The sequence below is a fragment of the Microcaecilia unicolor genome, chromosome 2 (genome assembly GCF_901765095.1).
Source record: "Microcaecilia unicolor chromosome 2, aMicUni1.1, whole genome shotgun sequence".
Lineage (NCBI taxonomy): Eukaryota > Metazoa > Chordata > Amphibia > Gymnophiona > Siphonopidae > Microcaecilia > Microcaecilia unicolor.
The window spans coordinates 433185529-433196149 of NC_044032.1; the positions used below are offsets into that span (position 1 = coordinate 433185529).

Here is a 10621-nt window from a genome sequence, read left to right on the forward strand (position 1 = left end):
CAGTGGACCACTGACAGGAAACTGTCTGCTTCTGACTTGAGAAAACCACCGAAGAAGAGCATCTTCTACCTCCTCAGGTTTTCCCGCCCATTTTTGTTTCCGTTGTGGATTTGTATTGTTTTGCCAGTCTTCCAGAAGCTGGTCTTTCTGCTTCAAGATACGTGAAATTTGACTGGGATTGACACCATATTCTTTAGCAATAGATGCTTGACTTTGTTTGTTTTCTAATTTTTTAAGAACTTCTATTCCTTCAGCCAGTGTTAAAGTCTTACAGTTGTGTGACGACGACAACAACAACGACGACTCCAGTGTACACTCTAACAACATTCTTTTACTTCTTCTGCCTGTGGCAGTTAACCAATGAGATTTCAAATTTACCGCCCCTTTCTCACACGCCAATCGGCTTCCATATTCCGTGCGTGCGCTTATGTGGAGTCTTTCCTGCAGAAGAGCGGTCTTAAACCATGCATATAAGTGAATCTTGCACTTATCAGTGGTGTGCTAAACCGGTTTGTCCCCATAGAAATTGATGGCGCGAAAAACAGGACCGAAGTACGGCATGCAGTTAAACAGAGCATGCGCTTATCTGATGTGCACTTAAATGGAGTGCACTATATAACAACAGAGCAAACCCAGAATGGATTAAAAAAAATTATGTCACAACCATGCTTTTAAAAATACTGCAACCAATGTGAAAACTTACCAGGTTCGCCCCTTCTTCCTCTTTTTCCTCGTTGTCCTGGAGGACCTGTAACAAAAACAAATCAATAGTTGAATATTCTGAGTTTAGTCCTAATTGTATATAATTTACACCTGTGTAGCACAAATTCACATCTTTTTTAGAGAGACTGAAGTTTGGACAATGAACTTCAAGATTGTCCAGCATCAAGGCTTAGTGGATTTACAACAACAACAACAAAAACAAAGGTTGGAAGTCTAATAAAGCTTGGGCATACAAACAGCTAAGAATTAGACTTTCAGGCTTATTTTTGAAAGAGAAGGACGTCCATCTTCTCTCAGGGTCGCCCAAATCGGCATAATCGAAAGCCAATTTTGGGCCTCCTCAACTGCTTTCCGTCGCGGGGTCCTTCAAAGTTCACGGGGGCGTGTTGGCAGTGTACCGAAGGCGGGATGGGGGCATGGTTTAGAGATGGACGTCCTCGGCCGATAATGGAAAAAAGATGGGCGTCCCTCACGAGCATTTGGCTGATTTTACTTAGTCCCTTTTTTTCCATGACCAAGCCTCGAAAAGGTGCCTGAACTGACCAGATGACCACCGGAAGAAATCGGGGATCACCTCCCCTTACTCCCCCAGTGGTCACCAACCCTCTCCCATACAAAACAAAATATTAAAAAACATTTTCCAGCCTCTATACGAGCCTCAAATGTCATACCCAGCTCTATCACAGCAATATTCGGGTCCCTGGAGCAGTTTTTAGTGGGTGCAGTGCACTTCAGGCAGGCGGACCTGTTACACTTGTGGTGGTAAATGTGAGCCCTCCAAAACCCACCACAAACCCACTGTACCCACATGTAGGTGCCCCCCTTCATCCCTAAGGGCTATGGTAGTGGTGTACAGTTGTGGGTTTTGGGGGGGGGGGTGTTGGGGGCTCAGCACCCAAGGTAAGGGAGCTATGCACCTGGAACCTTTTTCTGAAGTCCACTGCAGTGCCTCGGTTGGTTTCCTGGCATGTGAGGGGGACCAGTGCACTATGAATGCTGGCTCCTCCTATGACCAAATGCCTTGGATTTGGTTGTTTTTGAGATGGGCGTCCTCGGTTTCCATTATTGCCGAAAACCGGGGACGACCATCTCTAAGATCGACCTAAATTTCCAGTTTTGGGCATCCCCAACCATATTATCGAAACGAAAGATGGACGTCCATCTTGTTTCAATAATACGGGTTTCCCCGCCCCTTCGGCGGAACGTCCTTAGAGATGGATGCCCTTAGAGATGGTCGTCCCTGTTTGATTATGCCCCTCCACGGGACTATGCAATTTGCTGGAAAAATTTTACACTGCAGCTTGTTAAAATTTTAGGTGCATGTTAAGATGATACTTAGAGTCAATGAAGAAAACCTCCCCCTCCCCCTCTCCCCCAGCTACCATGGATTTAACACAATTATACACCAGGTTAGCAATACAGAAAGGGTGTTAATGAATGCAAATGTGGTGACTGGCAATCTGTGGCATACAAAACAAAAATAAAATATTTTGCACATGCAGTTATTGTGGGAAAATTTTCACCAGGTCCATGATAGAGAAGTGGATATCTACTGGTACCTCCCCTCTCCTCTTCTTCCAAACTGACTACCCTGCCCTGGATACCTTCATTGGCCTCACTCCCTCTCTGATCCGCCCCAACCTGAAGAACTGAGCCCCTAACCAAATGTCAAAAACATTTTCCCTGGTAGTCTAGCAGCCCCCTCCTTCCCTCCTACTCAACACCACTTTCCATGACTAAAACATTAAATCTCTGGTGTCCAGTGGCACCCTCCCACCCACTGAACCCTCTCCCAGGCCTACCTAAGCCACCTGTCATACTTTATAACAGAAGACTGTCAGACCTGTGAGTTCTTGTACCAAGTAGAGCACTGCCAAGCCCGGTACTCGGACCAGGTTCTGCTTGGCGGCCGGACAACCCCGGGTTTCACCTGCGCTGACTGCCGTTCCCCAGAGGTTGAGCCCCTAGGTGTGGGCGGCCTGCAGGGCTTACGTGATGGAGCAGGAAGCAGGGTGATGAATGTGATGGCCAGACAGGCAGCAGGCAAGAGAGTGATCCAGGTACAGGCAGAGTCAGTAGGCAGGCAGCAGGTCAAGAAAGTAATCCAGGTACAGGCTGAGTCAGTAGGCAGGCAGAAAATATGAGAGTAATCCAGGTACAGGCAGAGTCAGTAGGCAGGCAGCAGACATGAGAGTAATCCAGGTACAGGCAAGGTCAGGAGGCAGGCAGCAGATACAAGAGTAATTCAGGTACAGGCAAAGTCAGTAGGCAGGCAGCAGACACAAGAGTAATCCAGGTACAGGCAAGGTCAGTAGGCAGGCAGCAGACACAAGAGTAATCCAGGTACAGGCAGAGTCAGTAGGCAGGCAGAAGACATGAGAGTAATCCAGGTACAGGCAAGGTCAGGAGGCAGGCAGCAGACACAAGAGTAATCCAGGTACAGGCAGAGTCAGTAGGCAGGCAGTAGACATGAGAGTAATCCAGGTACAGGCAAGGTCAGTAACGAAGAACAAAGTAGAGGAGAAGCACACAACTGAGCAAGTAACACCTACCAAAGTAGAAGGCGAAGCAAGGAGCCTAGGGATAGCTCAGCTGATAAAGTGCTGGTGTCTGACATCAGCAGGGAGAAGGGGCACAGCCATAGGACAAGAGCAGGGGAAGGAGGAACCGGAAGACCAATAGGAGAGAAGCAAGGGAAGCCAGGCAGAGGAAGAGCAGACCCAGGTGGGTGGAAGCACAGCAATCAAGGAGCCTGGAAGCCAGGCACAGAGAGAGCAGAGCCAGGTGCATGGAAGCAAAGCAATCAAGGAGCCTGCAGCCAGAGAAGAACTACACACACATGGCTCAGGGCTGTGCCAGTCAAGTGTGTGTGTTGATGGGACCCTGTGCAGCCCAAGGACGCCGCTTGCGTTGAGGTAGGGGACATGACAGAGACAGGAACAATGCCTACTTGCTCCTGCCTCAGGCACCGCCCTTTTGAAATACAGTAGTACCCTACCCTACATGTTGCATCCTGGGGATGGACCAGGTGGGAAAAGTCTGCCGTATAAGCCCAGTCTAGTGCCCTTTAGTAGATATACCCTTAGTTTCTGTCAGTCCACAGTAGTCACATAGTACTTTACACGACAATAAAATACAATACAATAATTATAGTCCATAATTACAATCATACTGCTCATTATGGATAACAAACAAGAAGACTGTGATAATGTGAACGAGGGTGGGCTTGGAGTTCAAGTAAGACAGCATCACATAGCGATTGCAGGTGAAAGGAAATACAGTTTATTATAAGTATGAGGTGGGGACCTATTGCATTCACAGGTATAGAGAAGACAATGTTCTTTAAATGTAAAACATAAAAAGATTCTTAAATGTAGCAAGGTTCTCTAGTGGCCTGCTCCTGCAGGGCTATGGCATACTTGTCTGTGACCTGGTTCGCCAGAGTTGCCAATATAGTCTCAAGCAATTAAGTCCAAAGCTGCAAGAGTCCAAGTTGAACTTGGACTAACTGACTGCAGCAACTGTAGTTCACATGTAGGTGGTGAAGGCAAATGCAGCTGGGCATCACTGCTTCCCTCTGAACCTCCTTAACCTAGATATAGCTTCAGATTATATATTTCCTAGACCATGCCCTCCTGGCTCCACCCCACCCCTGTCACTTCCCCCTTGGGAGGAACTAGAAGACCCTTTTACTAAGGTGCACCTAAAAGTGGCCTGTGCTGGTGTAGGCGCATGTTTGGGATAAGCGCAGGTCAATTTTTCAGCTTGCCTGGAAAATAGGCATTTTAGGGAGGGGGACGAAATTGGACGTGCGACAAAATTCAAACCAGCGCGTGTCCATTTTTGGGCTGAAATCTTACCACCACCCATTGACTTAGCGGTAAGGTCTCACGTGCTAACCGGACAGTAAGCGGCCAGCACATGTAAACTGCCGATTACCGTCAGGTAATCGCCATGCAGTAGAAAATGGAAAATATTTACCACCACGTGTTTTGGGCGCATGTCAAAACTGGAATTATCGCCTGGGGTACACAATAGCTGGGAGGTAGTTCCAATTTGGTTTGCATTGGATGCACAATAGGCGCCTTAGTAAAAGGGCTCCTATAGGTTTTAAGGTGGTTCTGACACTATGTGGGAGTGCTATTCGGGAAGGGGGGCAGCGTCCTATAGACTCTCTCACAAAGACCAAGCAATTATTGGGATGTACCATTATAAAATAAAAAAAATAAAAGTCTAAAATTTTTTAAAATCGTAAATAAAAAGTTTTGTTAGGCTGTTATAACAAAATCAACAGATAATAGCTTCTAACATTGAAGATTCTCTTATACTTAAGCTTGATTGCCTGGATAGCATGTGAGATCTTACACTAAGTCAATGGGTGGTGGTATGATCTCAGGGCAAAAATGGACACTTGCTAGTTTTTATTTTGCCACACATCCATTTTCTAGCCCCTTAAAAAAGGCCCTTTTAATAGGACTCGGCAAAAAATGGCCCAGTGTGCATCCAAAAGACATACTTGCACTGATGCAGGCCACGTTTTGATGCAGCTTAGTAAAAGGGCCCCATATTGAACTAAGTGAAGTTAGGTTATCAGTATGTACAAGAGATTCAACTATATCTTTAGAATCAGTACAATATTTTCCAATTAATGTAGTATAGTAATCTTTTTTGCAGTCTGCTAGTTAAAATTAATATTTTTAATGGCATTTTCCACAGTTATTATAATCCATGTTTTTTCTTACTGGGGTGTAGCCAGACCTCAAGGTAGGAGGGGGCCAGAGCCCAAGGTTGAGGGGCACATTTTGGTCCACCGCCCTGCCGCCACCCCCTGCCTCCTTGCCGCCTCCTCCCCCGCCTCACTGCCCTGCCGCACCCCACCCACTGCCGCCACTGTACATCTTGGCTGGCGGGGGTCCCCAACCCCCAGCAGCTGAAGACTTCATCCAGCGCTGGTCTCTGGCATCGCTGCATTGCCTGCCCTGCTCTCTCTTCCCCTCATGTCCAGCATGCTGCTATTAGTGAAACAAAGTCTTCAGCTGAGATTGGGGACCCCCCCCACCCAAATCAGGGACCCAGAGCAAATTTGGGGGGCCCCATGTAGCTACGCCACTGTTTCTTACACCAGAGGCAATCCAACCTACTATATTCTTATGTCAAGGTTAAGAATATAGAAGGTTGGAAATATTTTACTAACATGAGCTTTCCAATTATAGACCTATTGGGGGAGATTTAGGCGCCAATTATCAGGGGTACACTATTTTCTGGAAGTAATGTGCTGAGTCAGTGGAACAATCCCATCCAAAGTATTCTTCATGACAATATTCCACTGTTCAACTGCTGTCCATAAGCAGTCTCTAGTGTGTCATCTAAAGAAGATATAACTTTGGTCCAAAATATTGTTTGACCAATTTTCCCTCTAATAACTGTTTAGATGGAGAGGCTGACTGTTTCCCTCTATGATTGTATAGATGGGACTGGCACTTTCTAATTTACCACAAATTTGATTAAATAATGATCTAACAAAATCTTAGGGTTCCAATTAATTTCAGTGAAAAAAAAGTTCTTGAGATGGAGATATGCAATGGGTGAACAGATCTGGTAAAGGCCTCTTTTCATGTGTACTAGAAATCTGAGAAGCAAAAAGTAAAAAAAATGTTCTTACATCTGAAGATTTTCCACTCAGTATTCAAGATTTAACCGGGCAGGAGAGGCTCTTGCCCAGTTAAACCCTACTGAGTAACCCACAGCCCTTCACTGGATGTGGAGGAGTAGCCTAGTGGATTTTGATTCTAGGGAACTAGGTTCAATTCCCACTGCTGCTCCTTGTGACTCTGGGAAGTCACCTAACTCTCCATTGCCCCAGGTGCAAATAAGTATGTGTATATGCTATGTAAACTGCTGTGAGGGGTCCTTTTACTAAGGTGCGATGAAAAATGGGCTGCGCTGGTGTAGGTGCATGTTTTTGGCGCACGCAGATCCACTTTTCAGCGCACCTGTAAAAAAAGTTTTCGCCGAAAATGGATGTGTGGCAAAATAAAAGTTAGGGTGCGTGCATTTTGGGTCTCAGACCTTACTGCCACCCATTGACTTTGCAGTAAGGTCTCACGCAGTAACTGTGTGGTAATCGTCTTTGCGAGTAGAATGACAATTACCACCTGGTTCCCGCCGCACGCAGGAAAATAAAAATTATTTTCTGGCGTGCATAAAAAACAAAATTACTGCCCAGGCCACACGGTAGCTGGGCAGTAACTCCAAATTGATGCACGTAGGACACATGTATGTGCACAGCTTAGTAAAAGGGCCCCTGAATGTAGTTGCACAAAAAAAAAAAACACAGAAAGGTGGTATATCAAGTCCCATTCCCTTTCCCTTTAACACCGCCGATAACCAGCCATCTCCTAACCGGTTAGTTAGGGGCAGGCCAAGTCAGAGTGTGGGCAGAGATTCTACTTTGCTGGTTAGCGGTGATTTTTTATGTGCTAAAGTTAACAGGGCGCCGGTCTGAAATGCTGGATTCATTAGTTAGATCTTGCCTATCTCATTTTGAACACTGGAAAAGTAACATTAAATTGAAATTAAACAAAGAGAAAATGAAATTTATATTATGTGGAAGCCCATCGACTTCTGATCGGCTATAGGTAAATCTCTCCACTTATTTCTTAGAATCATCATTTAAAATTCTGGGAATGATTCTTGACTGATTTAATATGGGAGAATCACATTCATTCACTGATAAGTAGAACATTTTTAAAAATGAGGATGCTATCTCAAGTGTGAAAATATCTTTTTCCTGACCAACTGAAAATAGTGAAAACTGGCCCTTATTATGTCACAGCTGGATTACTGTAATCTTGTATATGTGGGAATTCACAATACCTAGTTAAAAAAAAACTACAAACATTACAGAACTTTGTCACACGTCGGTCACCCCCTTCTGAGTAAACTACATCGGCTGCCTACACGAGTTTGCTTTCAAGTTAAGCTATTAAGATTTATTTTTAGAAATATTCATGATATAGCACCTGATTATATGCTCCCACCACTTCATCAATTGATTACAAATACAAATCAGCATCAACAGAATTGCTTAATGCTGAGTTTCCCTACCATCTCCTGGTTTCAAATTAAAACTCTGCAGTCTTTGACTGTTCCCTATCAAGCTGCATTGGAATGGAATTCTCCTTCATTAGATATTCAGCAAGAATTAGATTATATAAAGTTCCATAGTAAATAAAAAACTTTCCTTTTTCATTATATTGCTATTTTATTTTGGTGTGATTCCTAGTGTTGTACTAATCTCTCTGGTTCTTGCAAACCGTGATGAACTAAACTATTGAGTAATGGGTATATAAAACTCTACATGTTATGTTATATTTTATTGGCCGGTACCCAGTTAATTTCTGGGTGCCCAATGATACCCCGATATTCAATGACAGAAACCTTGCAGTTTAGCCCGCAGCTGTGAGCTCAGAATGCCACTTACCACCATGGGCTGATTAGTGGGTGGAAAATGTTTTCCAGATGGAGATTATCATCCCCTAAGGTTACACAATTATTCCAATTTAGAACACAAAAATCATACAGATTTAGAATATAAAGTCATAAAAATGTTGCTGTATATCATACCAGTTTACTAGAAGGTGATGAAACAACATACAACCAAGTTTCCCTAACAAGGGGTTGTTTGATATTCCACAGCACAAAATTTCCAGTCCCTGACTTCTAAAGGAATTAACCAATTATATTTTGAAGTAAAATCCTTATATATCAATGTTACTCCTCTTCCTTTATGTCCTTCATGGGGAAGATGACAAATTTTATAGCTAATGGAACAAATCACAACTAGAACAGGGCCAGTAAGGGCTTCTTTTACAAAGCCATGCTAGCGATTCCCGTGCGGCAAATTAGAGGAAGCCCATAGGAATTGAATGGGCTTTCTCTCATTTGCCACTGAGAATCGGTGGTGTGGCTTTGTAAAAGAAGCCCTAAATTATTATTATTATTATTAGCATTTGTATAGCACTACCAGACGCATGCAACGCTGAACATCTGATACAAGAGACACAGAGGGGCATAATCGAACGCGAACTCCTATTTCCATGGTTGTCTATGTCCGAAAACGGGTACGTGAAGAGGCGGGACAGACCGTATTTTCGAAAAAATGGACGTTTTTCAGCTGGGCGTTTGTTTTTTTTTTAGCGATAATGAAAACTAAAAATGCCCAGCTCAAAAACGTCCTAATCCGAGCCATTTGGTCGTGGGAGGGGCCACGATTCGTAGTACACTCGCCCCCCTGACATGCCAGGACACCAACTGGGCACCCTAGAGGTCAGTGCGGTGGACTTCAGACAACGCTCCCACATGCATAGCTCCCTTACCACGGGTGCTGAGCACCCAACCTCCCTCCCCCAAAACCCACTACCCACAAATGTACAACACTACCATAGCTGTTAGGGGTGAAGGGGGCACCTACATGTGGGTACAGTGGGTTTTGTAGGCCTCCCATTTACCAGCACAAGTGAAAAGGTAAAGGGGGGTGGATGGGCCTGGGTCCACCTGACTGAAGTGCACTGCGGTACCCACTAAAAGTGCTCCAGGGACCTGCATACACGCAGGCCTCTAGGACTTGTTGCTGCTATATAACATTGGCACACCAGTTGACACCTGAAGACTAATCTCTTTGAAAAAGTCTTTTATTTGAATAAGCACGTTTACTCACAGTTAACTGCAGATCAGAGGTTGTGCCCCACTGGCAAAAGAGTCTCCCTGGTACTGAGATTAGCAGTAGGTCAGAGCTGGCAGAATGGTGTACAATGCCCTCTTTCAGCCACATTCAAGGTAATAATGTTCTCTAACGTGGGTGACACATGAAAGGGATCTAAAACTGGCTTACAAACATGGCCACTACCTCATGGACTACCGGAAACAAAACAGGGCACACTCTGACCCAGTAAGCAGGGGGAAAAGCACCATGGGAATAGAGCCTACCAACTACCAACATCGTGAGCATTTGCCACAAGCTAGTGGAATCAAGGAGCCCAATACCCTACACCCACCACAATGCATTGCTGATGTGACTCTGCAGTGCGCATAACAAAGGGTGTCACACTCACCCGAGAGCCACATCAGAACCAGGGAAAGGCTGTCACAGGATAGAACACATTCTGCTATCATGGAGGTGGGTACGGCATTTGAGGCTGGCATAGAGGCTGGAAAAAAAGTATTTAAAGTGGGGGGGGTTTTGGTGAGAGGGGGTTAGTGACCACTGGGGGAGTCCAGGGAGGTCATCCCTGATTCCCTCCAGTGGTCATCTGGTCAGTTGGGGCACTATTTTGGGACCTGTTCGTGAAAAAAAAGGGTCCAAAAATGACCCAAAATCGCAGTAAAAACGCCTTTTTTTCGATTATCAGCTAAAGACGCCCATCTCTCCTCGGTCGATAACCATGCCCCAGTTCCGCCTTCACCACGCCTCCGACACGCCCCCATCAACTTTACCCATTTCCGCGACGGATTGCAGTTGGAAACGCCCAAAATCGGCGTTCGATTATACCGATTTGGGCGCCCATGGGAGAAAGACGCCCATCTCCCGATTTGGGTCGCAATATAGGCATTTTTCTCTTTCGATTATAAGCAGGACTGTATCCAAGTCCTAGTAATAAAAACAAAACTTATCCAACCCCAAATGATCTCCTTTATTTATTACAAATGGATTGAGCATTGATATTGAGACAAGGGATAGGAAGGGGATGAGATTCATCCAACACATTTTTTATATATTTTCTTATTTATCCAAGAATTATGTAATTTTATTTATTTACTACAAAACCTTTAAGCAATTAGAACTCTTCCAATGATAGTGATAGGAGAGTGGATGAGTAGCCTAGTGCTTAGAGAACCA

The 10621-nt window shown here is 44.8% G+C and overlaps 1 protein-coding gene across 1 annotated transcript in view; it reads right to left on the bottom strand.

Moving 5' to 3' along the window:
* Positions 1-746, bottom strand: part of LOC115462122 (collagen alpha-1(XXV) chain-like) — a 323214-nt gene extending 322468 nt beyond the window's left edge. Inside the window, exon 1 of the mRNA XM_030192160.1 lies at positions 704-746. The gene's annotated coding sequence lies outside the window, so the exon portion shown is untranslated. The remainder of the gene's footprint in view (positions 1-703) is intronic.
* Between the last annotated feature and the right edge of the window lie 9875 nt (positions 747-10621).